The 27994-nt window shown below is 42.4% G+C and overlaps 1 long non-coding RNA gene across 2 annotated transcripts; it reads right to left on the reverse strand.

Annotated features, from left to right (window-relative positions):
• Positions 1 to 27950, reverse strand: LOC147341405 (uncharacterized). Of its 2 annotated transcripts, none has more exons than XR_015158894.1 (4): positions 27749 to 27950; positions 25140 to 25223; positions 5056 to 5421; positions 1 to 2777 (listed from the first exon to the last, which is right to left on the reverse strand). It is a non-coding gene; the product is annotated as an uncharacterized LOC147341405 (long non-coding RNA). The 2 variants fall into 2 exon arrangements; XR_015158893.1 differs by having other exon boundaries at positions 25055 to 25223.
• Positions 27951 to 27994: the final 44 nt, after the last annotated feature.

Consider the following 27994-nt stretch of genomic DNA (forward strand, 5'->3'; position numbering starts at 1 on the left):
AGAAAGAAAAATTTATTTTATAGTTTTAAAAAATGCAGTATTTGGGCGAATACAAAGCCAGATTGTTCTGAAATACAAAATTTCAAATGTAAGACACTATTCACAGACTACATATTTAGCTAAAACAGGATCTAGCTCTTTACAAGAACTAATTTCAAAATATACATATGTAACTCTATACAAGCGGTATTTGGAAGTTCTTCAAAATCTATCTGTAAACTAGAAAGTTAAGCAAAGTTGTCTTTGCCTCTACAGCTTAGAGCTGCAGACTGACTGTCCCTCCCGGTAGGCAGCCCATTCTGGTCCCCTCCCACTCCAGCTGCGGTGTGGGCCTGGGGAAGAGAGGCTGTTGTCTGGGTTCCTTTCCTGTTGGCTATTTATGGCAGAGGTACATTATGCTCGGTCTCAGCCGGAAAAGAACATAATGTACGTGAAGTCTCTGGGGGGTGGACAGACTAAGGCCTGCTTCAGAGTCAAGTTGCTAATCCAGGAGGGTCCTCACCAGGCTGATTTTTGGGGGTTAGAATTCTGCTTCATCGACCTCACTTTCATCATTGTTGTCATTCTCCTCCTCCTCTTCTTCTTCCCTCTTTTCTTTAAGCATTTTCAGATATTTACTAGCTAAAATCTTCTTTGGTAATATATCTGCAATGAACTGAAAAGCTTCTGACTCCTCTGCAGTATCTGATAAGTCACTGGAGGTGAGTGCCTCCTTTTCTTTTCCACTGCCATGTCTGAAGGAATAGCTGGTGACATATTGAACAAAGGGGATTCCCTGCTGGCTCAGGCAGTAAAGAATCTGCCTACAATACAGGAGACATGGGTTCGGTCCCCAGGTTGGGGAGATCCCCCAGAAAGGGGGATGGCAACCCACTCCAGCATTCTTGCCTGGAGAATCCCATGGACAGAGGAGCCTGGTGGGCTACAGTCCATGGGGTTGCAAAGAGTCAGACATATTTAACAAAGAGTTCCATAGCCTTGGTGGTGAGCACCAGCGCCTCCTGGTTGATGCTGGTCACCTCAGGGGAGCTTGTCATGATGACCTGGATGTGGGACAGGGGCAGCGACACCAACTGCTGGATATTTATTTCCATTTCTTTTGGGTATGTACCTACAGGTGGGATTTCTGAGTGATGTGGTAACTCTTTAAGGAGCTTCCAGACTGTTTTACAAATGATATAGCCATTTTACATCCACACCAGCACACATAGGAAGGTTCTAATTTCTCCACATCCTTGCCAACATATACTACTTCTTTTTAATTATAGCTATCGTAGTAAGTGTGACACGGTATCTTGTCATTTTGATTTGTGACTTATGACTAGTAATGTTGAGCATACTTTCATGTACTTATTAGCCATCTTATATCTTTTGCGGGGAGAATTTTCCATTCAGAGCCTGGCTCAAATTTTCACTGGGTTGTCTTTTTAGTGTTGAATTGTGAGAGTTCTTTCTTCTGACAAACCCTTATCAGATATATGATTTCTAAAAATTACCTCTGACTCTGGGGGTTGTCTTTTTTACATTCTTGATGGCATCCTTTCTTGAAGCATAAACATTTTTATTTTGATGAAGACCAGTTTATCACTTTTTAACTTTATAGGTGGTGCTTTGGGGATTATATTTGAGAACTGTACCCAACCCAGAAAGTGAAATGGAAGTTGCTCAGTCGTGTCTGACTCTGCGACCCCATGGACTGTAGCCTATCAGGCTCCTCCGTTCATGGGATTTTCCAGGCAAGAGTGCTGGAGTGGATTGCCATTTCCTTCTCCAGGGGATCTTCCCAACACAGGAATCAAACCTGGGTCTCTCGCATTGCAGGCAGATGCTTTACTGGCTGAGCCACCAGGGAAGCCCAACCCCAGGTCACAACAATTTCCTCCTGGCAGCAGCCAGGCACAATCAGATCTTCTCTCTGGCTTCTTGGAGCACTGAGAACTGGAAGAGACTGGTGAGTACTCTTTCATTTCAAAAGAATCGGCCAGCTTAGTGGAGCTGGGCAGTATGGAACAGGGAGGGTCAAACTATTGTGACTTAAAGGCAAAAGATGGCCTTATAAAGCTCTTCAGTCACTGCCTACCATGGAGCTCTCCTGCGAGACGTGACAACCCATGAGTATGGCTCTCTTGACACAGCCCCAGAGATTCTTGTGATACATGCTGGGAGCATCAGACAAATGTCCCTGTCTACCCCTCCTGGCTTTCTAGTTCTACAGGGAACCCTACCATACTTCCTCTGTGGACCACACCAACAACCTTGGATAACCAGAAAGGGCAGCAGGCACTCACCCAGTCTAGCTTGTTTAGCTAAAATATGGACCAAAAGATGGCCTCTACTACCTGAAGTTGAAATGCCAGCACTGCCTTACTGTACTGGAGAAGGAGGAAATCTGTCTCAAGTCTGTAACACAGAAATCCTGCCTGAGTTTGCAGCCAGCTGGCCTGCCCTAAGGATTCTGAACTTGCCAGCCCCACACAAGCATGTGAGCCAACTCTTTAAGATTTCTATTTGTTCCCTCTCTCTTTCTCCCTCAAAAAAGATACATATACATATCAAGACGAATATATGGATATATTTCTATTGGTTCTGTTTCTCTCAAAAATTTTGACTGATCCACCTTGTAAAGGGAAATAGGTGAAGAGAAAGTGTTCAATGTGTCTGTTTTCCAATTTTGTCCAGCGGCAGGTTTCTCAGGGAAAGATCAGCTTCCCTTAGTGGTCTGTTGGTCATCTTCCAGTTTCTTATTCAAACCAGTTGTTTCTTTGCCTGGCAAAACCCTGTGTGACAACAGACAGTGCTGATTAAATGCACACACTCAGGGGCCTGTGACAGCACCGTTGCCAGCAAGCCTTGCTTTTTTTTGTCATCTCTGTGGCAGAAGGACATTTTTGTCTTTCTTTCCCAGTGACAGACAGAAGCTAGTCTGAAGACACTCCTGACTCAGCCTGGGTGTGGTTTTGATGAGAAGCCAAGCAACTCAAATGAGAGAGGAGGTTTTTTTGGGGGACAGGAACTCATCAGCCAATACACGCCAGAGGCAAAAACAGCAGGTTTTGCCACTTTCCAAAACTGCAAAGAAGTGAGACAATGTTGCTCTGCATGACCCATCAGCATCTGCGGACAGCCTGGGTGCAGGAGCACAACACTGGAGCTATGCTGATAATTAAGTGAGAAGAAGACAAGGGTGTTCTTGTTCAAACCATCTGGGGAGAAAGTTCAGGAAAGAAAGTTATTTTGATGGAGTCTTGACCTCTCTTCTAATACCTAAGAAGCACAAATATTGCTTAATAGTTTGCCTCTTTAGATCAAAACCCAAATACATTTTGTACAAGACACTAACAACTATGATTAAACTCAATTGCTCCCCCTCATCTGTATTCATAGTCACGATCCGCTGCCAGCTCCAGATGTTTCTAGGAGTGGTTAGCCCCAGAGCTCACTTGACATCATTCCGTGGCATTCCTTTCACTGATGATTAACAGAGGACACCAGGCCTGACGCACAGCTTGGCCAGAGGCTGCACTGATTAAGGCAAGCTGTGAAGAATCCCAGCTCCCCTGCTGATTGGAGCCAGTTCTGTGCATCCACAGCCTTCTACCAGGAGCAAAGGTCTCCCTTGCCTAAAATAGGCTTCCTCCCACGACACTGGAGAAAGGGAGGACCCCAAACTAAAAGCCGGATGAAACTAGCTCTTGAAATAGAGCAACACATACTGTGCAGCTAAACTGTAAACCGGTCCCAGGTCTGAGAGCAACGAATTATAAGATGTGGTGTTTGTCCTATCTGGAGAAAGCATGTTCTCTTGTCTAATAAACAGTCCACTACTTAAACATTAATGCACATGGATCACTTGAGGATCTTGTTAAAATGCAGATTCTGACTCGGGAAGTCTGGGAGACGGAAGATGGTGAATGAATAATGAGCCCCCAGGTGATACTGAAGCAGCTTGTGTTGGGGCCACACTTGGGAGATTCTGAAGCAAGCGGTAGGCCTGCAAATAGGCCCTGCCCCTCTCCTGTTGCCTGAGTCTTGTCAGCCACACAGAAAAGACCCGGGGCCCTCTGTCCCATAGCTTACGGCCTAGTGTAGAATTCGCCTTGTGTGCGTGTAATGGGATCAGTGCCACAGGGGAAGGTGAAAAGGGCTGGGGATGTTGGGAGGAAGAAGTGGTCATTTGCAGCTGGGAGAGGGAACTGCCAAAGCTTCAGAGCAGGCTTTTAAGTCGGCTCATGAAAGGGAGATGGGACCTAACAGGCAGGACACAGAAAGGGCTTGTTAGGTGGATACATCACCAGAAGCAATGGCACAGAGGTTAGAAAGAGTAAGGCATGGACCCGGAAAAGAGCACAGGTCCATCTGACTGGAGTGTAGGCTAGTCTAAGCAGAAACTGAGACAAAGTTATTTGTTATTCTAAACACGTAAGTTTAGAACCAGATTACAGAAGATCTTGACGTCATATCATACAAAAGCATTTGGACTTCATTCTCAAGGAGAAGGGGAGAATTCTTTTTCTTTTTAATCTCAAATGCGATTTGAGTGGAGATTCCAGGCTTAGGAGATCACCCTGGGGGCAGTGGAAAAGACAGGCTGGAAGGGAAGACTGTGGACGAAGGGAGACCAGTTAAGCAGCTATCGCTTAGTCAGCCATCCAGAGTGTATTTACTGAGCTCCTCTTCTGTTCCAACCACTGTGCTAACAACTTGAGCAGAGAACACAGACATACATGTCCTGTCACCCTGTGGCCCCCACAGAAGGAGGAGAGCTACAAAGGAAACATCCAGGGTGGCTATGAGAGCATAAAACAGGAAGACTTAAAAGTCTAGAGTATCAGAGAAAATTGTCCTGAGTCAGTGACATTTGGATCCAGATCTGAAGGAGGAAGAGAGCCAGATGAAGAGGAAAGTGAAAAGGTGCCCCAGACAGAGACAAAGGCCTCAAGAAAGGCTCAGAGATGAGAGAGTCTGGCATGTCCTGAGGTTGAGAAAAAATAGAGCACAGCTGAAGTGGAGAGACCACAGGGAAGAGAGATATAACATAAACTAGGTAGGAGTTACCTTTTTGTAGGACCTTTGTCGGAGAAGGAAATGGCACCCCGCTCCAGTGTTCTTGCCTGGAAAATCCCATGGATGGAGGAGCCTGGTGGGCTGCAGTCCATGGGGTCGATAGGAGTCGGACATGACTGAGCGACTTCACTTTCACTTTAATGCACTGGAGAAGGAAATGGCAACCCACTCCAGTGTTCTTGCCTGGAGAATCCCAGGGACGGGGGAGCCTGGTGGGCTGGCGTCTATGGGGTCGCACAGTCGGACACGACTGAAGCGACTTAGCAGCAGCAGCAGCAGCAGCAGCAGCAGGACCTTTGTAGGCGAAGCAAGGATTTTGAACTTTGTCCTGATGGCCATGGGAAGCCATTGAGTGACCTGATGAGATATTGTATATTAGAACAATGATTCCCAATGGGTACATGTGTATGTATGGCTGAGTCCCTTCGCTGTTCACCTCAAACTATCACAACATTGTTAACCAACTGTGTGTGTTTGTGTGTGAGTCGCTTAGTTGTGTCCAGCTCTTTGTGACCCTATGGACTATAGCCCACCAGGGTCCTCTGTCCATGCAATTCTCCAGGCAAGAATACTTTAGTGGGTTGGCAACCCACTCCAGTACTCTTGCCTGGAAAATCCATGGACAGAGGAGCCTGGTAGGCTGCAGTCTATGGCATCGCTAAGAGTCGGACACGACTGAGCAACTTCACTTTCTTTTCTCTTTCATGCATTGGAGAAGGAAATGGCAACCCACTCCAGTGTTCTTGCCTGGAGAATCCCAGGGACGGGGGAGCCTGGTGGGCTGCTGTCTACCGGGTCACACAGAGTCGGACACGACTGAAGCGACTTAGCATAGCATAGCATAGCATGCCCTCTAACAGGGGATCTTCCTGACCCAGGGATTGAACCTGGGTCTCCTACATTGCAGGCAGTTTCTTTTACTGTCTGAGCCACCAGGGAAGTCCTAATCGGCTATACACCAATACAAAATGTTTTTGGTGTTAAAAAAAAAAAAAAAATATATATATATATATATATAATTATACAAATAAAATTTTTAAAAATAAAGTAAAATAAACCTTCAGTTACTAAGATCAGTATACACTAGCTGGCAGAATTTCTGAGAAGCTGAAGGAGAGTAAGGAGGGTCAGTTTTTTTTTTAAACTGCATTAAAAAAAAAGAAAATGAAGAACAGTGTTTGTGTGTCTTTCCTGTGTGGAAGATGGATGGGGGTGGGAGCAAGATTTGATGTAAGTCAATTATGGGAATGTTTGTTTTGAACAGACAAGAGGTGATAGAGGCTTGGTTTGAGGGGAAAAGAGGGCAGAGAGAGATAGACAGAAGTAAAAGTCAAGGGGTAAATCACCAAGAACTGGGGCAGGTGGAGAAGGACAGAGATGAAGAAAAGAAGACAAGGGAGATTCCCAAGTTCTTAGTTTGAGGACTAGATGGACAGTGGTACCAGCCATCGATATAAAAGTACAGAGGAGTAGATTTGGAAGGCAGTGAGGAAGAGAAATTCAGGTGAAGGTCCTGTGGGACATGCAGGGGAGATAAATAGGCATATCCACACACCAGAAGATCTTGGGAGAGAGGTCTGAGCCAGGTACAGGAGTTTAGCAGTAATCAGGATAAATAGGGGGACTGAAGCCATGGAGGTTTATGGCTGATCCCAATGTGTTCTTCCCTGCCTGCCCATCAAACCTCTCATCTAGCCCCCAGAGTTCATCAGGGACAGACATTACAATGGATGAGTGAATACAGCAGCCTGGATTATCTCATGACTGACAGGGGGAAAGGAAGGCAGGTTTCAGAGGTGAATCATGAAGAAAGATTTTGAGAATATGAGAAATGATGGCATCTTTGGGACTGGTATGCAGCCTGTCAAAATGAGGACAAGCTCTCAGTTCATATGGGGAATCTGATAGATTCATTACAAAGAGGATTCAAGATTTTGTAGGGAAATTGTACATCAAACAGCTTCATAAGAATCCTGGATCAGCCCTCCCTGCTCAGTTACCAACATGTTTTTAGTATATATGTGCTCAGAGTGTGTGAGTTAATTCTAGTATTAGTCTAAGCAAAATCAATTAGGCACACCTGCTGCTGCTGAGGGGGGTGAACTATATTACACCCCTAAGGCAGATATAAATGACCTTTTCTCCAATGTTATGGATTATTTACACCACTTAGCCCTTTCATAGCCTAGATAATCGAGTTGGCTATATTAACAAAATAAAGATGTGCATAATAAATAAAACAATGCATAGAAGATTTCTTTATACAAATGGTCTTCTTGGATTATACGCTTATCAGCTATTTCAAGAAGATACACTGAAATTATCACAGTAGCAAATTAATGTTTTCACAGGACCTGTTGAAGTAGAACTCTTAGGGAAATGAAAATCAGATATGTCTTTACTAAATAAGCAGCAGAATCATGCCTCTGAACTCAGTCTGATTCAAACCTCACTCAGGATGACATCAGGCATTCATATGGGAGAATTTTTGAGTGAAACCAGTACTTGTAAGGGTATGCAGTGGTCATGGATGGATACGGTGCCCTAGAAAGGCAGTGTGCTTAGTCACTCAGTTGTGTCCAACTCTTTGTGACTCCATGGACTGTAGCCCACCAGACTTCTCTGTCCATGGGGATTCTCCAAGCCAGAATACTGGAATGGGTTGCCATACCCTTCTCCAGGGGATCTTCCCAACCTGCAGAAGAACCCAGGTCTTCTGCATTGCAGGCAGATTCTTTACTGTCTGAGCTGCCAGAGAAGCCACCATTGAGCAATTATCAGCCTTTGGACAGGCAAACAAGTAGAGGGAAGAGACGACTGGGCAATGGATTAGGAATCATTGTGTGAGCTTCCTCACCTGCCGACTGATGCTAGAAATGCCAATGTCTGGGACTGAAGTCTTTCTTGCACAGCTCAAGAGGAGACTTGGAATAATACTTTCTACCTTCTGGGAAGAAATTATACTGAGGTTTGGCTCAGACGGAAGTGAGGATGATCTAGGGGCAAAGCCTTTTTCATGGAGAGTTGAACAGTTTTCCAGCGAGGAAAACTGGCCTTGTGTGCTGAGGAAGCATCAGATTTCAGATCCCCAGTACCCTAGCTCATAGTATGGGGTATGGAGCCGTTATGAAAAACAGTATATCTATTACCTATTGTCACCTGACAAACTACCCCCAAAATATAATGGCTAAAACATCCATCTTATTTTCTCCCACTGTTCTGTGGGTTGACTGGGTTCCACTGGGTAGTCCTTCTGCCAGTATTACTCAGGATCTAACCTGCAGTTGTAGTCAGATGGCAACTGGAGTCATCCAGAGGCTAGGCTGCATCTCTGAGATGCCTGGCCTTCTGTTCCTATACATAAAAGCTCAAGGCCACTCCTCTCCGCATGGTACCTTCAGCAGAGGAGCCAGGCTTCCTACAAGGCTCCCCAGAGTGAGTGTTCTAAGAGAGAGGGACTGGAAATTGCCAGTCTTCTTAAAGAATATGCCTAGAACTGGCATTTCACTTCTGTTGCCTTCTATTGGTTATTGCCAGTCGCAGGCCAGATTTCCATTTGATTCTTTATAGATTTCAACAACTGGATTAAATTCTTTTTTCATATAATTTCTCTACCTTTCCCTCTATTCTTTGAACACATAGTTATTAGAAATTCTTTATCTGCGAACCTAAATATCTGGATCACTTGTGGGCTTGTGTCTACTGTCTGTATTTTCTTCCTAGGTTTTCAGTCATATGACCTTGTCTCTTACAATTCCTAGAAAGTTTTGAATGAGTGTTAACCAATTGTGTATAAGTAATCATCTAGGCTCCAGATGATGTTACTTCCCTCAGAGAAGATGCACTCTTTTCTCTGTTAAGTAGGTCAGGTAAGGGCAGATTACCTTTGCTGAATTCATGACTAAGGTGAATCAAAGCCAGGTTCAACATTGGAAAACCATCTACTTTACTTTTGCCCCTACTTCTAAGGCAGCTTAGAAGCTGTACAAGGGTTGCAATTTCCCCACATCCTCATTAACATTGGTATCTCTTTTCTTTCTGATAATAGTCATTCTAACAGGTATGAAATAATATCTCCTACACACACAACACTCTTTGAAATCTTGCCCCCCACCATGATGATTGCTTCCAGTTTCCAATGCCTTTATGCACACACGTTTAAATTCTAGCTTCATTTCTAGTTGTTACTGGAGACTGAAAGCAGGAGGAATTTAAACAGAGAACCAACATGATGGACTTTGCATTTAATAAAAGCCACTCTGGAGGCAGTATGGAGGATCGTGTACTAGTTTGGTCAGGGTTGCCACAAGAAAGGATCAGTGACTGAGTGGCTTAAACAGCAGAATTAATTTTCTCACAATTCTGAAGGCTGGAAGTCCAAGATCAAGGTGTTGGCACCTTGATCTTTCTCCTGTGTCCTCTCTCCTGAGTTTGTAGGTCACCATCTTCTCACTGTGCCTTCACTTCGTCTTCCTTCTGTACCTATTTCTTAGATCTCTTCTTCTAAGGACACCAGTCATATTGGATTAGGGCCCAGCCTAATGGTTTTATTTATACCTAATTACCTCTTTAAAGATCCTATCTCCAAATATAGTCACCTTCTTTGTTACTGGGGGTTAGGACCGCTACATACAAATTTTGGTGGGCTGACACAATTCAGCACATAACAGATGGATTGTAAGGCAGCAAAAGGGGAGTCAGGGAGGCCAGGGAGAGAGCTGTTGCTTTGATTCAGGAAAGAGATTTTGTTATAGGTTGAACTAAGTAATGGCAGAGGGCTGGAAATAATTGGATTTCTTCAAGAGAACATCCGAAGATAGAATACATAGGATTTGCTAATCGTGAATAGTATAGGCTAAGATGATAAGGAAGAGTCAAAGATGACACCCAGTTTTCTAATTTGAACATAGAGAATAACAGACATAACATGCACTGGGAGGGGGTTGCCTTCTCAGAAGCAAGCATAACCTCCTTCTCTCCTGCACTGTATGACAAAGCTTAAGCTCTGGAATACTTGCTTCTGAGTCACCATCCCTCCTTCCTTACCTGAACACCAGAGCTCATAATACTCTGCATCTGCTTTGGTCTCTACCTGACTCATTTCCTGCAATCTCAGAGGTGCTCACATCTGTCCCAGTGCTTGGGGGCAGAGCCCTATCTCAGAGCCCTAGTCAGCGGCGGAGGCTTTGCTCCCCGTGGACAGATGGCTGTCAGTTTCTTGGACTCCTCTACTCCATGGCACCAGTCCACTAATTGGACTACTCTATTCCATGAACTCCTCTGTTAGGCCACATTTCCCCTTCATCTCAGACCTCCTGGTGCTGATTGCTTGCCTTAATATGTGCCTGTCCCTGCTTTACATCTCATTTCAGTGGACTGATCTAGCCCGCATCTCTGCTTCTGTTTTGCCATGTGTCTACAGCAGTGCCATGTCACTGACTCCCAGCAATTGACATGCCAACCTAAAAGAATGATATCAGTGATCTGGACCAGACCCGAAATATTCAGATCCCCCTTCTCAGACTTCTCTGTCCATCGGGAGAATACGCACTTGTCAGGGAATATGAACAGACAGGAAGACTGACCTGACATTTTCATAACAGGCAAAGTAAAACTGAGTAAGTAAGGCTGAATGATGCAGTTTAAAGGTAGCAGTGACTCTACTGGGGACACTCTGGTCAGGATTGTGTCACCTTATCCTGCTAAATTTTGGCGAGTAGCCAATCCAGAATGTGTAAGCATACTTTTGCTGCCCTATTATCCAAGCCAGCAACCTTGAATCACTATTAACTCTGGTTGGTCTTGCCTCAGACCCTCCCTAGCCTACCATCAAACCACTTTCCCTCTAAAAGTGAAATTGCCTTTCCCTATACTCATTGGAAAAGACTCTGATGCTGGGAGGGATTTGGGGGCAGGAGGAGAAGGGGATGACAGAGGATGAGATGGCTGGATGGCATCGCTGACTCGATGGACTGAGTCTGAGTGAACTCCGGGAGTTGGTGATGGACAGGGAGGCCTGGCGTGCTGTGATTCATGCGGTCACAAAGAGTCGGACACGACTGAGTGACTGATCTGATCTGATCTGATACAAGGGAAGCAAATCAGCACCTGCTAGAGACTGCAATGTTTCTACCACTGTCCATTTTCTTGTTTTATTTCTTTTAGTAACATAAATCTCTGAGATTTAGCAATGAACCTGGCTCCTCAGAATAAAGATTACATTTCCCAATCTCCATTGCAGCAATGTGTGGTCATGTGACTAAGTATGTGTAGGGAAGTGATACCTGCAATGTCTGAGTTATTTTCTTAAAATGAAATGGTTCACAACATTGTGAATCAACTATTTTTCTATTTTGATTAAATAAAATCCATCCTAGAACTAAAAAAAGAGGTAATTACTTAACCTGTACTTCCCTTTTGTTCTTCCCTTCCCAGGGACAAAACCACAGACATAGCAGTGATGAAACAGTTTTACTATTCAGAGAAGGAAAATATTTCAAGGGATGATGGAACCACAAATAGAAGAACTTGGGTTATCTGCCACTAACTCCATAAGCACTATGAGGAAGTCCCTTCCTCTCTCTGGGCTTCAGTTTCCCCTTCCGTAAAGGGAGGCTGTGGACAGGTGAGTTCCAGGAGTTGTGCTAGCTCTAAACTTCCATGGGTTTTTGAATATCTGAAGTGCTATGTAAAGAGTTACTCTCTCTCATGTCTCCTCTGTTAAAATGCAAAGCATCCAGGGAAAGTCTCAAATACCTGTTTGTGAATGTGTGTCTGTTCATCTCATTGTTTTTGCTAGATGGACAGAGTGGGTAATCTGTGATCTATAGCCATCTGGATTGGTCACTAAGACAGACAAGAAGGAGCCATCAGAAAATGGAAAAAATGTGGCAGAGGCATTTTTACTGCTCAGGCACCACCAGCCTCCATCCTAGCTTCATAGGGAGGCCAGCCTGAGGAGACGCAAGCACTAGAAGGTCAACAGTTAACCAAATCAGATTCTCAAAACCAGACCAATAGTGGATGCAAGGGCATTCCCAGAGGCCGCCCCTTGAAGAACTCTGGAGCAAAGTTCTCATCGTGTCTCTTTCACTTCCCAGGCTTGGCGCCTCCCAATATTCCCACAGGGGGGAACCTTCCAGGCTGTTGGCTAGAGTTGGCAGGTTTGCTTGAGGTGCTGATTGGGACACTGCTCTGGATGGCCTCCAACTTGCCAGGTGTCTGGTTGGAGCAATCAGAGAAGCCCTGATGGGACAGACCTTTCATGCTCTTTTGGTTCCTTGCTGGGAAGACTGATAAAGTTTCTGTGAAGACTGCTACACCTGCACTTTGGGAGGTTTGCTGATCAAAGAGCACCAGTTATGCCTTTGTTCACGTTTTCCTCTTAGTACGTAGGACCCTAAAGGCCCATATTCTGCCTTGAGTACTAGGCACTGGAAAGGGCTAAAGTCTGTGAATCTGTATGTGAATGAGTGTCTGTTCATCTCATTGTTTTTGCTAGATGGATAGAGGGGGTAATCTGTGATCTATAGCCATCTGGATTGGTCACTAAGACAGAGATGAGATGAGCATTGAGTATATAGAGGGGCCATGTTTATAATTCCAGCCATCAAACAGAAAGGACACTGGGGCCCTGTTTCTCCCCAACCACTTCTCGACTCAGCCTCACCTGCCTGACCTTTCTTTGCTGATGCTCTTACCTTGCCTTTGCTTACCTTGGAAACAAAAGGAGCAGGGGCCAGGGCAGATTAGTGGAGACATTCTGGAAGAGCTGGGCCATGTGCAGCATTAGTTCAATGCCAAGGGGGGTTTTAAGGGCAGCAGGGAGGAAAGCACCTTGGCAGAGTGATACCGAGGGTCACTGCTGCTCCATCTTTATTCACGTATTAGCTGGATCATCTTGATCTTATGCATGTGTGCTTAGTCGCTCAGTCATGTCCGACTCTCTGCGACCCCATGGACTGTAGCCCGCCAGGCTCCTCTGTCCATGGGATTCTCTAGGCAAGAACACTGGAGTGGGTTGCTGTGCCCTCCTCCAGGGGATTTTCGCAACCCAGGGATTGAGCACGTGTTTCCTACATTGCAGGCAGTTTCTTTACCCACTGAGCCACCAGGGAACTCCCACTTATGGGCCTCAAATAAAACAATCTAGGCGAAAACCTTTTATAAATGCAATACAAATGTTTGGTTTCATTATATGACTCTATTTGAGAACACAGTGAAATCTTCCACGCTACGAAGTATATCACTCACTAACCCATGTGATCAAATCCCATACTGATCAGGACTTGTGCTAATGCCCATGCATACATATTCAGAAATTATTCCTTGCTTAGCATTGCCCTGCTCCAAACTCCTATTTAAAAAACATACACCCCACTCCCCAGGACACTCCCCCTCAAGGACAGCCCCTTAAGCATCTAGGATGTCAGCATGAAAGAGTTTATCAGACTTATCCTCTCTGAAAATGAACAGTACAAAACCACAGGTTATCTGTGGGAAGAGGATTTAGACTGGAGGTTTAAAAAACCTGATGTCCTTATGTTTAACCCCCATTGATTCTTTTTAAAATCAATCATTATTTTATCTAATATATGCTGATTTACAATCACATACTACTGTGTCTAAAGGTTTATACTACTGAAGAAAAAGGAAAGCAAGACCCCATCTCTTTGTCTTCCTTCCTTTCCTCCCAATTTGCCCTACCTCACTTTCAATATTTTAGCTGTCTTTCCTGACATTTGCTTCCATATTGCTAAATAACATGCATGCATTGTTATCTTTTGAATCATTATGATTAATCTATTGGAGTCATATGGTAGTAGATGGGGATTCAATTTTCTTACAATCCCCCCTCCTCTCTTCTTGCAATAGTTATATTACAATTTAAAGTTTGCCTCATTGCTACTGCTGCTGCTAAGTCACTTCAGTCGTGTCTGACTCTGTGTGATCCCACAGACGGCAGCCACCAGGCTCCCCCGTCCCTGGGATTCTCCAGGCAAGAACACTGGAGTGGGTTGCCATTTCCTTCTCCAATGCATGAAAGTGAAAAATGAAAGGGAAGTCGCTCAGTCGTGTCCGACTCTTAGTGACCCCATGGACTGCAGCCTACCAAGCTCCTCCATCCATGGGATTTTCCAAGCAAAGTACTGGAGTGGGGTGCCATTGCCTTCTCCGGTTTGCCTCATTATGAGTACACAAATGTTATTTACTGGTAAGCCAGGCAGTTAACTCGGAAAGCAGAGCTTTCAGATTCTCTCTCAGTTCTGTTATTGTTGTTTAGTTTTGTTTGGGTTTTGAGGCCTTTTTCTCCCTAGAAATATCCCTCCTGGGGCCCTCTGCCCTGCTCCAATCTGAACCCTTTTCTTTCTAAACTTGCTGCGCAGTTGTTATCTTATAAATCCCTTTCACCTCTCCCCTGGATGGCATTCCTGTTTTGTGAATCTCTTTTTCGGTGTACATTTTTATTTTGGTTGAGCGTCACCACCTGAGCAAGGGTGCATGATAGGCAACATTTTTAAGACCTTGCATATTTGAAACTATTATTTTTATTCTGCCCACGTTTTCCTCCTCTTTCCACTGCAGTATTTACTGAGCACCTGCTGTCAGGCACTATGCTAACTGCTACGTTTACAAATACAAAATGACTAAGACGTGGTCCCTTCCTTCAAGGCATTCGATACTTAAGGAGGGAAGCAGCTGTACAGCAGATGACATCCACATAATGTCATCCTTGCCCTTGTAAAGAAACATATAGAGTGCTATAGGGAAGCCTTCCCAGGTATGATGTTTAAGCTGAGTGTTAAAGGGTGCTATATTCATTTTCTATGGCTACTATAATATCATTGCCTTAAAAAAAATCCATTTATTATTTCCTAGTTCTGCAGGTTTAGAAGTGTGGGTACAGGGTACGTTGGCTGGTTTCTGTGCTTTGAGTCTCATAAGGTAATGCCAAGGTGTCGGCAGCTACATTCCTTTCTGGGGCTCTGGAGTTGAATTCACTTCCAAGCTCATTCAAGTTGATTGCCAAATTCAGTTCTCTGCAGTTGTAGGACCAAGGTCCCCATTTCCTTGCTGGCTGTCAGCCAGAGGCCAGTCTTTGTTCCTAGAAGCCACCTTCATTCTTTCCCATGGTTTCCATATGGCTTCCTTCCAGCAAGAGTGAGTTGAGTTCCTCTCACACTTCCGCTCTCTCTGACTCCTCCTTCTGCCAAATATCTCTGACTCTGTGCTTTCAACGGCTCATGGGCTTAGATCGGGCCCACCCAGATACCTTAGATCTAACCTATCTTGGGGTCCATAACCTTAATTATATCTGCATAGTTCCTTTTACGATGTAATGTAGCATACTCACAGGTTCCAGGGGTTAGGAACTGGATATATTTGGGTCCCATTCTGCCTACAACAATTGCATTCAGGAAAAATGGGAGAAAGAGTGTTCAGGGCAAGGCCTGGAGAGATGAGAAAACAGTTTTCTGAAAACTATAGGCAGTTCAATATGACTGGCACAAGAATCAAAATTAGTCTGAAAAGAGAGGCAGGGGTCAGAAACTATGAGACCTCACTATTCCAGCTCTCTTATTCTCTTTAGTGTCTCTATTTCCTTGTTTTCTGTTGGGTGTGCTGTATTGGAATGATCAGAATGTTTCATCTCACCGCTTCTGTACTGCCAGTTGAAACTATCTGTTCTCCCCATCTGAACTCACCCAGGTTGGTCCTAGCCTCCATCATGGCCTGATTTCATGCCAGCCTTCAGCCTCTTTCCTTTCACAGTCATCTCACTGCTCACAGTCCTGGCAAGTAAGTGTCTTTGCAATTGGTGCATTTGCCATCTGGATGGCCATATGTAATCCCATAAATCCTGGTCTAATGTTCCCACAACACTACTTTCATAATGTCGGTACAATGCTCAATGGATCCTGATGGCTCTTCTTTGCCTGTGGAACCCAGACCAAACTCTTAAGCCTGCATTGACAAGTCTGAGTCTACCCTACCATGCCAACATTCTCACATCCTCCACCCTAGTCAGCCTGGCCTCTTCTTTGCTTTCTGCCCATCATATTCACTCTCTCATGCTTTTGCTCTTTCCCGCCCCCCTTTCAATCAGAATGCCTCATTCAAACTGTTCCTAGCTTTTGAAATCACACATTCTTCATGAAACTTTAAGACTTGAGCTACCATTAGTCTTTTGTTCATTTTCCTAACTTCCCAGAGCTCCTGATGCGTGCCTGCACTGTGAAGCTTTACTTTTAGTTATACCCATTTCACTCTTCATAAACTTTCTTTGACTTTAATGATGATATTTTTGGAAGTCTTATCTTTTCAACTGCACTATAAGCTATTTGAGGACAGGTCCCATGCCCCATTAGATTTTGGTCAAGGTTTTTTTTTTTTTTTTTTTTTCCAGCTTTTATCCAAATATCAGATATATTGTATACAAATTAGAGAAATGTGAACATGCATATGTATTTCTGTTCCATCTATAAATTAAATAGTCATCTAAACTCAATGGGAGAAGCTTCCCATAATATTTTTTGGACAAAATTGTGAAATCATTCCCTTTGCTGTCAAAAATTTTTACCAAGTTTCTCTATTTAATATTCCATGGAAATGAATATGTATACTTATCCTTGTTTTCTCTGTTTTGTTTTTTCCTACACAGGCCAGTGTTCTGTCACTGGGCCAAACATGCACAAGATTTATTGGCAGTGGTATTGTTTAATCTAATTCTTACATAGTTTTCACTGGGCAATGATGGAGGAGAGAACTACCCTTTGGAGAAGTTGCCAAAATTTGCCCTAAGACATTTTGCAAATAAGATACTGGATTTACTGCAAAATTCATTCCATGAAACAAAAGTGTATAGCCAATTCAGTTCCAAATCATGAAGTCCATAAGGTTCTAACTAGAGGGCTTCGGGGGGACTCAAAAACTCAAATCTTTCTTTGATTTTAAGCAGAAAGCTATTACTGCAAGTGCCGACAGTTGATAAGTTTGAGACATATGGTCCTATTCTCTTTCTCCAAAATGAGAATGGTGCGTTTAGTGGTAAATTGATAGTGTAAGTAAATCTAGCACTTGAAAGAATTTAATTACATTTCCTCCATCTTCAGTGTAAACACCAGACAAAATCTATCCTGCTGGTAAGGGGAGGTAATGGAATTCCCCTCTGGCAAATGGCTATTGAACCAGGACTAGCTCCTTTTGAAGAGGCGGGAATGATGCTCCTGCAAGATAGCCTGGAGTCAACTGTAGATAAAGACTCTGCCATTTTGAGAGGGAGATAGATCACAAAAGAGCACTAACATGTCGGCTTCTCAGGAGCATCAAGCACTCATTCCTATGAACTGTTACACAGTAGCCAATAGGTGATTCCCCAGCTAAAGAACTCATTCTCAGCACGCTGGTAAACTGTATGCAAATACAGACACACACTGCCAGGGGTGGGGGCAGGATGAAGGCTTCAGTTAACAAATATTCCAGAATACTACTAATATTTAAGGATGTAATAACTGCTTTGGAATTCTAGAAACCTGAATGGCTACTTGAAGTTTTCATGACTGTTTTTTTCCCCCAACAAGGAAAAGAATTCACAGAGAGACTTTAACCAACTGGGATAACTATGCAATAGATAGTAATCAGTTCGGTTCAGTTCACTCACTCAGTCACGTCGGACTCTACAACCCCATGGACTGTAGCACGCCAGGCTTCCCTGTCCATTACCAACTCCCGGAGCTTGTTCAAACTCGTGTCCATTGAGTTAGTGATGCCATTCAACCATCTTATCCTCTGTCATCCCCTTCTCCTCCTGCCTTCAATCTTTCCCAGCTCAAGGTCTTTTCCAAAGACTCAGTTCTTTGCATCAGGTGGCCAAAGTATTGGAGCTTCAACTTCAGCATCAGTCCTTCCCATGAATATCCACAGTTGATTTCCTTTAGGACTGACTGGTTTGACCTCCTTGCAGTCCAAGGGACTCTCAAGAATCTTCTCCAACACCACAGTTCAAAAGCATCAATTTCTTCTATGCTTTTGGTCCAACTCTCACATCCATACATGACTACTGGAAAAACCATAGCTTTGACTAGATGGACCTTTGTCGGCAAAGTAATGTCTCTGCTTTTCAATATGCAGTCTAGGTTGGTCATAGCTTTTCTTCCAATGAGCAAGCATCTTTTAATTTCATGGCTGCAGTCACCATCTGCAGTGATTTTGGAGCCCAAGAAAATAAAGTCTCTCGCTGTTTCCATTGTTTCCCCATCTATTTGCCATGAAGTGATACACCACCTCAAAAAAGTCAGCTCATCTTTTTTTCCTGTGCCTCTTCCCTTCCCACAGTTCATTTCAGTAGTGCCACTTACTCCCCAGGCTCTCTGCACCCCTGCCTTTTTGTTCATGCCTTTCCTTTGCCAGAGATGTTCTTCCTTTCCTGCCTCTTGTCTGCTTGAAGGAGTCCTCCTTCTTCTTTAATATTTAAATATTTAATATTTAAAGGGAACCTTCTCCATGAAGTTTTCCAGATTCATCCCAACCCCCAAGAGCTAATCACTGCTTCCTTTGTGCTACCCCTTACTGGAACCTGTCCAAGTGTCCCCCATTACACCTGAAACTTTGTATCATGTCTTTACATGTTTGGACTTCCCTGGTGGCTCAGATGGTAAAGCGTCTGCCTACAATGCGGGAGACCTGGGTTCAATCCCTGGCTCAAGATCTCCTGGAGAAGGCAATGGCACCCCACTCCAGTATTCTTGCCTGGAAAATCCCATGGACGGAAGAGCCTGGTAAGCTACAGTCCATGGGGCCGCAAAGAGTCGGACATGACTGAGCGACTTCGCTTTCACTTTGGCATGTTTATTTCTTCTCTCTTAAGTTCATTGAAAGCAGGAACCTGCATTTTTAACTCCCAGTATATCTGTAGCCTTTAGCACTGGAACCAGCACATAGTAGTTGCTCAGTAAATGTTTGTTAATTGAAAAATACATTACTTAAGTACAAGGAATAAAGCAAATATGCTAAAGCAGTTTGCCTAAAAAGGGTCATTTCCTCATTTTAATCATTTTATTGATCAATCCCAATCACCACCTAGTTTATTTATTTGTAGCACTGACAATTGTCTACCTCACATTTCTCATTTTTATATATTTTATTCTTTCTTTGATAGACTGCCAGTTTTTGAGGGTAGGTGAATGTTTCATTGGTGTGCACTGTGTACGATAGGCACTCAAAAACCATTTGTTGGTTCCTTACTCATGCATAGCTCTCTACAGTTGACAAATCTCTTCACAGTGACCCAATGAGATAAGCAAAGCACTATTCTCTGTCCCTCTTCTTGTTTTAGTTTTTTTAAAAACTGATGATCTGAATGCACCAGAGCCTTGCCTGCCTTCAAATTGTGGGCAAGAATCAGGGCTGAAAGCCCTGGGAGGGCCCCTGTTTCTTGTGCTGAGATCCTTTGGTCCTTCCCCTGGTATTTCCTGTCTAGACCAACCAGCTTCCCTCTGCAGCAGGTGCCTTTCGGGAGAATAGTCCCCATTTGGTTCATTGATGTAGAATATCTAATTGAATGGGGTTTGGGTGTTTGTGTGTACTACTCATTTCAACTTTTATTGTCTTGTAACATAACTTACAGCAAATCTTATACCACATTCTGTATCTTTTTCACGAAGCAGCAACAATGTAGACTTTAAGAAAACTTCTCAACTCAAAACTATACTTTGCATGTTTTAAACTTTTAAAAAATTGAGATATAATTGACATATAACATTAGTTTTAGGTATACAACATAATGATTCAGTATTTGTATAAATTAAAAAATGTAATTGACTGTTTTGACAATGCGTAGTAACAGCTGCCATACTTAATTGTCCAAAGGACATCTGACAGGGCCTGGTCTTTAGTAATGTATGACTCCTTTCTGCTTTCTGGAGCTGAAACAAAGAAAGTAATCTTTCTCTGGAGCCAGCCTAGATCAAATTACATCAATAGCCACATTGGTTCAGTAGTTAGTCAATCACATAATCAATGTGAAAAAAAAAAAACAACTCTGTGCATTTTACACCATGCATTATACTTCAACATCCATTCAAATACATTACTGCGTTCAGACCATCCATCAATCCTGAAACGGGAGGTAAGGTAAATATTTTTATCCCCAGGTGCAAGATAAGAAAATAGTTCAGAATTATTACCTAGGTAATCAGTGAATTACCCAGGGTTGGATAGTTACCATTTTCTTGGCTGTACAAAATGTTAGAAGTCTGGAGATGAGTTAAAAGAACTATTACCAGGAACCAAGGTAAATATGTGCTATGGATCAAGAGACTTGAAATGAAATAACAGAAAGCAAACCATGCGACAAAAGAGGGGACAACCCTTTTGTAACTAACTGGCAAATTTGAAAGGGTTAGTGTTGAGAAACAAGTAGCAAATAAATAATAAAAAATCATGTTGATTACGTTACCCTCTGGCAGGCAAGTATGGAAGCAGTGGTGTACTTGGGTTGGTTAAACTGGTGTTACAACCACCCCACAAAAGAAAGTGTGCTAATACTGCCAACATTGCTAACTGTGCAAGAACTCTTTAAATACACTAAGGAGAAGGGTTCTTTTATGATACTTGGTGAACTCCAAGATCTTGATTACTATTGATATGCCACTTAACTTTTTTGAACCTCAGTTTTTTCATCTATAAAATGGAGGATATGATGCCTACTTCAAACAGAATTGCTGTGGGAGTTATCTAGCTCATTTAGCACAATGGATTCCTGAGTGGAGGGAGAGGTTCAGTACGTGTTACTTTAAGAGGTCTTCCTTCAGATGAAAGATGCTATTTGTCCCAAAACTGTAACAGCAAGGATCAGTCAGGTATAATATATAACTGTTTATAATGTAGCTTGTGTTTGTAATGAAACAAACCCTGAAATCACAAGCATGCCAGAGGAGTACTGTTGCATTTCAAACTGTTTCCCTCGGGAGAATATCTACTTTTTCTCGTGATGCTCAAAACATCTCTAGGAATAAGAACTGCTTTCAGAGTCAATTACATGGCCGTCAAGAAAACCAATCTCATTTGTTAATTGTCACACTTCATTTTCAACTCAAAATGTATGGCCTATCTATCACTCGTCTTATTCATTTGACTTCACTCTAAGTGACACACGGCTATTCCCAAACACCTTGTCTATTCTCCAGTGACCAAGATCTATTCCAACCGAGTAAATTTGAACATGTGCCACAGGCTATGAAGGGACTTATCAAGTATCTGAATACTCTTTCAAGGATATTATTTCAAAGAGACCGAACACATGCTTCAGTTCTGGCATGTTTGTTTTTAAATCAATGTTATCACTTCATATTAGCCATGTATAAATAGATATTTGGAGCAGAATAAACAAAACTGAAGCTAAGACAAACATCAGAGCTTTGTTATGCTGTTGGAATTGTGTCATTGTCATATAAACTCCATCTCTGCCTCAGTACTTGAAGCCTTCTTGAGTACCTGTAGCAGATTTGCTAAATATGCATAGAACCATTCAAATCCTTATTTTGATTTTTAAGAACATGGACAGTGTCTTGTACAACTTAGGCTCCCCTGAAGCACCTAGCACAGTGCCTCATACTGAGTAGACTCATAGATTCATAGGCAACAGAGCTAGAAAGAGCCTTAGGAGATTGAAACTCAGAGAGAAGAAGGGATGCTTCTGTTGTGTAAGAAGTTAGAGTGCTGTTTTAGAAGCAGGCTTTCAAGCCCAGACCTTCATGCTTCTCTGTGCCCTGTTATAGCCAGCATGCCACGTTTCAGTGGTTGATAAGATCTCCTAGTTGCTTATTATTTGAGTGAACTTTGTATATCCAACATGGGTTGGCAGCCTTATTTCTGTAACTCCTCTGGCTTCAGATTCACTGTAACTCCTCTGACTTCTGATTTACTGCTGGAAATGCATTACACTTTGGTATAATGGTCCCAGTTCAAGCCCCAGCCACTCATTTCCTAACATGATACTGCATATGGGCTTTTCTTGATGTACAGGCAAAGATCAGCAGAATCTCTTTTATAATACCTAGCAGTCAGTCTCAAATACTTCACAAAAATCCCCATTATTCATAATAATACATGTCCAATTTTACTCCACTCAAATAATAGCATTAGATATTAATGACATATTGGTTTGGATCAATATAAGCAGATATAAAAATAAACAAATAATTCAGCTTGTTTACCTTCAGCCCATATGGAGTAGTAAGTAAACATTGTCCAATTGCCAGTAACACCCAAAATACGAAGTTGTGTTCAATCAAAATGTTGGTTTAAATGATGTGATTATGTGATGTGATTATATTATGACTACATTAGGCAAAAGTCCAACCAGAAGAACCAAAGATTTTTACTTGTGTTATATTTTTCTCTGTGTAGTATTTTTAACTTTTTATTTTATATTGGTGTATAGCTGGTTAACAGTGTTGTAATAGTTTCAGGTGGACAGCAAAGGAACTCAGCCGTACATATACATGTATCCATCCCTCCCCAAACTCCAGGCTTCCACATAACATTGAGTGGAGTTCCCTGTGCTATACACTAGGACCCTGTTGGTTATCCATTTTTAAATATGGCAATGTATACATGTCAATCGTGTAAGCTCCCTAACTACCCTTTCCCCCCTGCCATTCTTTCCCCCTGGCAACCATAAATTTGTTCTCTAAGTCTGTGAGTCTGTTCCTGCTTTATAAATAAGTTCATTTGTATCATTTCTTTTTAGATTCTGAACATAAGGGATGTCACATGATAATTAATATTTAATAACATACCAGGGCGTCCCCAGTGGTGCCAGTGGTAAAGAACTTGCCTGCCGATGTGGGTTCTGTCTCTGGGTTGGGAAGATCCCCTGGGGAAGGAAATGGCAACTAGCTCCAGTATTCTTGCCTGGAAAATTCCATGGACAGAGGAGCCTGACGTACAAATTTGCTAGTTGTTTGGGGTCACTTTTCAAATCGTAAAGATAGCATTTCTAAATAACACAACTGCCACAAACCTTCAATATCTTGTCTTTTAACTCATGGAAACATGCTATGAGCTGCCACATGCTTAGTGGCTCAGTCACGTCTGACTCTGTGACCCCATGGACTGTGGCCTGCCAGGCTCCTCTGTCCATGGGGATTCTCCAGGCAAAAATACTGGAGCGTGTTGCCATGCCCTCCTCCAGGGGATCTTCCCAACCCAGGGATCGAACCCCGGTCTCCTGCATTGCAGGCAGATTCTTTACCACGTGAGCCACCAGGGAAGCCCATAATATGGGAAATATGCTGTGGATTAGCAAAAACAGAGTCTTTGGAGACTGTAAATTCTGAGACTATCCCTGGTAGTGACTCTGAATTAGATTCTCCACCTTCAGGTCAAAGTCTTGAAGTCTCTTATTTTTCTTAATTCTCTACCTAACCCATCTTCTAACCCAGTGTCAGTAAGTTGGTTTTATTGCATATGGATGAGTGGACTCAAGTTTGATTTGGTAACAGAAGTAGGCAAATTTTGGATATATTATGAAGTTAATACCTTTAGCATCTCCACGTGGATTGGATATGGCAGGAGAGAAACAAAAGACTCAAGGACCACTGCAAGGATTTGACCTGAATAGCTGGAAGCTGAAATTGCCATTTACTAAGATTCTGAAGATCACTAAGGAGCATGGGTTTTTCTTCTTCTCCTTCTTTTTTTTTTTTTTTTTTGTTTGTTTTTTGAGGAGAGGTGGTTGTCAAAGTTCAGTGTTGGATATGTTAAATCTGAGATGTCTGAATAGAGACAAGTGTAACTATACAGTAACAGTGAATCTAGAGCTGAAGGGAGTAGTCTGGACTGCATGTGGAAATTTGGGATTCTGCAGAATAACAGGTGGTATTTGGGCCCTTGAGACTGGGTGAAAATTTACTAAAACCAAAACCATGATGAGCTTAGTTGTACTAAAACATAAAACATAAAGGATGTGAAGGGGAGGGATGTACTTAGAAGGCAAGCAGGGAAGAGCAACTATACATCAATAAAATGGACAACCTAGAAGAAATGGACAAATTATTAGAAAGGTACAATCTCCCAAGACTGAACCAGGAAGAAATAGAAAATATGCACAGACCAATTACCAGTAGTGAAATTAAATCAGTGACTTAAAGACTCCCAACAAAGGTCCAGGACCAGATGGCTTCACAGGCGAATTCTGCCAAACATTTAGAGAAGAGTTAATGTCTATCCTTCTGAAATTATTCTAAGAAGTTGTAGAGGAAGGAATGTATTTGAACTCACTCTGTGAGGCCACCATCACCCTGATAACAAAACCAAAGACAGCATAATAAAAGAAAATTACAGGCCAATATCACAGATGAGCATAGATGCAAAAATCTTCAACAAAATACTAGCAAACTGAATCCAACAATACATTAAAAGGATCATACATTCATGATCAAGTGGAATTTATCCCAGGGATGAAAGGATTTTTCAATGTCTATAAATCAATCAGTGTGATGCACCATACCAACAAATTGAAGAATATGATTATATGATCATCTCAATAGATGCAGAAGGTAAGCAGGGACAAGATTATAGACGACCTTATATTCTACGCATACGTATTTGCAGTCTATCTTGATAGGGAATTGCTGAAATCAACAGAAAGATGTAGTCAGACTTGCTTCAAACACACTTGCTTCATGACACTGGTGAAGTGTAAGAGGATTAGAGATATACACACTATTATTTAGGTTATTACAAAGTTTAGGAAAGAACTATCACACAAATGTTTCTCAAATCTCTCTACATACCAGACCAGACACAGCATGGGACAAACTCCCAGGGCTCAAAGTGAAACTTTATGTTAATTTTGTTCATCTTGTCCACATGGGAAGAGCATTCAATGAGTTAATGGCACCAGGGCTGTGGTCAGCTTGAAAATTAGATTTCTGTGTGTGAAGTAATTCATTATTTAGACATTTAGGAACTGGCTCACCCTTACCTCAACACTTTAATCCCGAAGCTTTTCGGTTGACATAAAATTGAGTTCCACGCCATTCAAATTTGAAGGTCAAACTAAGACTTACAGTTTCTGGAGCCATGGTTATTCTCTCAGGGGCATCTTTTCCACTGATGTCACAGCGGCAAGGAAGTGTGTTGTGTCTTCTTTTCTAAAATCCAGGAAATGTACTTTATTTTTATTGTTATAAAAACTTTGAAAATAAAAGAAAAAAAGTGGGAGTTTCTAATTTAATCTATTGCTGACACCTAGTGCTGGAACTCTGCATATTCAACTAGCTCCTCCAAATTTTTTCTAAAAAAATTAACAGGATTTATACAGTACCAGCCTTTTAAAGCATTCAGGCACCAGTTCTTTTAAATGACTAAGAATTCAATGTTTAGGCAATTTCTTTCTAGTCTCAATTTTGGTTACCTGCTGGGGAAGTTCCTGAAAGCACATGAAGGCCCAAGTAAGTCTGAATTTCCCTTTCTGTAAGTTGTGAACATATAGGATAAATTCCCCTCGGAAGTTGAGTCAGATGGGACCAAAATCCACAATGTTTTCATAACCATACTTTCATCAATTGAAGAATCCTCAAGTTCACATTAAGGGTTTATACTCAACAGGTGAAATTTAGCCTGCATGGAACTACTGTAAACTACCATTTGTAAAAAAGAATGAACTAGTAAATGAGGGAGGGGGAAATGACTTCTTTATATCCCCAGCTTTATTGAGATACAATTAGCACAGAACACTGTGTAAAGGTCACGTGTGCAATGAGACAATTCCATATATGTATATACTGTAAAATGGTGACCACAATAAGGTTAGTTAATGCATCTGCACCTCACTTAGTTACCTTGTTTGTCTGTGTGGTGAGAACATCTAAGATTTACTCTTAGCAACTTTCAAGTACACAATACAGTAATGTTAACTATAGTTGCAAGGCTGTGCATTCCAACTGTAGAAAGTATTCATCTTATAACTGAAAGTTTGAACACTGACCACCTTCACCCATTTCCCCCATACACTTCCCCTGGCAATCGCCAATTTACTCTCTGTTTCGGTGAGGTTTTTGTTTTTTTGATTCTACATATGGGTGAGGTCGTACCATATTTGTCTTTCTCTGTTTGACTTCTTTTTCACCTAGCATAATGCCCTCTAGGTTTATACATGTTGCCACAAATGTCAGTACTTCCTTCATTTTTTATGGCTGAGAAGTCTTTTATTTTACACATATTAAATTAAAAATATATAATATGTATAAATATGAATAATACTTAGTTGATATTTGAACTAGCCTGGTAGTTTCAAATAAAGAAATGAATAATTATCTGAGAGGTATGTCTTTCATGTCTTTAGCTTTCTAAAGTTCAAACCTGATCATAATCACCATTCATTAAACACATGCCAGGCATTTAGGTAACTTTTTCTTACTTAATCGTCACAACACCTAAATAAGGTAAATGCTATTTTCCCCTTTACACATGAGGAAAGGGAAAGCCAACGAAGGTTAAGTAACTCGCCCTAGGTCATACAAGTAGCACAGCCAATATTAGAACTTAGGCCTGGATTCTGAATCCTCTGCTTTTGCTCAGTGCAGTACTGCTCCACCTTCGAAAAACCACCTTCCATGACTTCCTACAGCCTCCAGAGCAAAAGTCAGACCTCAGCTTACTACATAAGGCTTCTCTTTATCTGGGTATGGCCCCTACTACCCTGTCTGGCCTCGATGCCTACAGGCAAATCACTGACTCCCCACATCCTCCCCCTGATGCCCTACAGAAGTCTTTCAGAGCATCCTGGCCATGTCTCTATCATGGCTGTCACCACACTTTAATATAAATATTGACTTCATTGTCTGTGTTCCTCAAATGGCCATGAACTCTTTAGGGGACTCTGTCTTATCCATCTTTTTTCTCCCACTATCTATCAAAGGGCTTCGGAGAAGGCAATGGCACCCCACTCCAGTACTCTTGCCTGGAAAATCCCATGGATGGAGGAGCCTGGTGGGCTGCAGTCCACAAGGTCGAGAAGAGTTGGACACGACTGAGTGACTTCACTTTCACTTTTCACTTTCACATACTGGAGAAGGAAATGGCAACCCACTCCAGTGTTCTTTCCTGGATAATCCCAGGGACAGGGGAGCCTGGTGGGCTGCCGTCTATAGGGTCGCACAGAGTCGGACACGACTGAAGAGACTTAGCAGCAGCAAAGGGCTTGGCATAGAGTAGGAATTCAAGTAATGTGTGTTGAGTGACTAGATTAATGAATTTTGATCAGGGAAGGTCTAACTACAAAGTCCTACCACTTTTTAGAACAGTGCGCTTAAAGTGTGCTCCTAGGACCAGCAGCAGCCGCGTCATCCGGGAATCTAGACATGCAAATTATTGGCCCTGCCCTGGAGTTGGAAACTCTGGGGCTGAGATCCAGCCATCTGTAATGTAACAACAACTCCAGGTGATTCAGATGCATGGAAATGAAGAGTATGGTTAAACACCAGATTAAAAATTTCAATAAACATGCAGATATAAACAATAAAAAGATCCTGGTTATTATTAAAACTAATTCCTTACATTTATTTGGTACTTAATTAATTAGAAAAGGCTTTTTTCCTTACTTCTACCTTTGAAGTTAAAAAAGAAATGGAGAGGGAAAATGATTAAGGAGATCGGATCTGTTTTAGGTACATACCTATTTAGTAGGCCTCTGAGTTCCAAGGAACTAGCTCTCTGAGCTGTCACATCTGGAAAACAAGAGTTTTGTGTCTCCAGAGGAGTGTTGTTTGCGTGGCTGGACTGTGGTATCGGCCTATGTGGTGAGCAGTCCTTCCGGTGAAATCCCATTGGGTGGATGAAGGATTCCAGGTGGGCAAGGTTAAATACCAATTGGAAAGCTAAAGGTAGAAGGGAAAAGACATACTCAGGCTATGAGGAGTAC

The sequence above is a fragment of the Bos grunniens genome, chromosome X (assembly GCF_055505025.1).
Source record: "Bos grunniens cultivar Pamir isolate PY7600 chromosome X, Bosgru_T2T1.0, whole genome shotgun sequence".
In the NCBI taxonomy this organism is placed as follows: Eukaryota; Metazoa; Chordata; class Mammalia; order Artiodactyla; family Bovidae; genus Bos; species Bos grunniens.